This window comes from Egretta garzetta, unplaced genomic scaffold, assembly GCF_000687185.1.
Source record: "Egretta garzetta isolate BGI_Z169 unplaced genomic scaffold, ASM68718v1 scaffold390, whole genome shotgun sequence".
Taxonomy (NCBI): Eukaryota; Metazoa; Chordata; class Aves; order Pelecaniformes; family Ardeidae; genus Egretta; species Egretta garzetta.
Window position 1 is genome coordinate 476 of NW_009258382.1, and position 402 is coordinate 877.

Consider the following 402-nt stretch of genomic DNA (forward strand, 5'->3'; position numbering starts at 1 on the left):
TCAATGGAGAGCAATGCCCAGCACCCCAAATTTGGCATTGGTGCTGCCGCAGGGCACCCTGCTGCGGAGCAGAGCAGGGGTGCTGGGTCACCCCCCGCCCCCTCCATCCCTCTCTGGGTCAGGCACTGAGCTGTTCACCGCGACTAAAACTTCCCTGAATTGAAGCCCAAAGCAAACTTTGCTGGGAGTGTTTAAGCAGAAGGTTAAAATCATCCCGTGCGCGGAGACATCTGCAGCAGCTGGGTTGCAGTTCAGCTCCAATTTAGTTTACGAGGTTCCTCGAAGTGGTGCGGAAAACCCGAGGTTGCTGCACAGGGCGCTGCCCTCAGCCAGTGACGTCTGGTGACACCGGCACCCAACCCCATGGCACTGCGGAGCCGAGCACGCGGCAGGGTCCCCCCG

General features: G+C 60.2%; 1 protein-coding gene across 1 annotated transcript in view; it reads right to left on the bottom strand.

Annotated features, from left to right (window-relative positions):
• MYO18B (myosin XVIIIB) overlaps nucleotides 1-402 on the bottom strand; it is a gene marked incomplete at its 3' end in the record, with an annotated part of 31,268 nt that overhangs the window by 127 nt on the left and 30,739 nt on the right. The window lies entirely within an intron of this gene.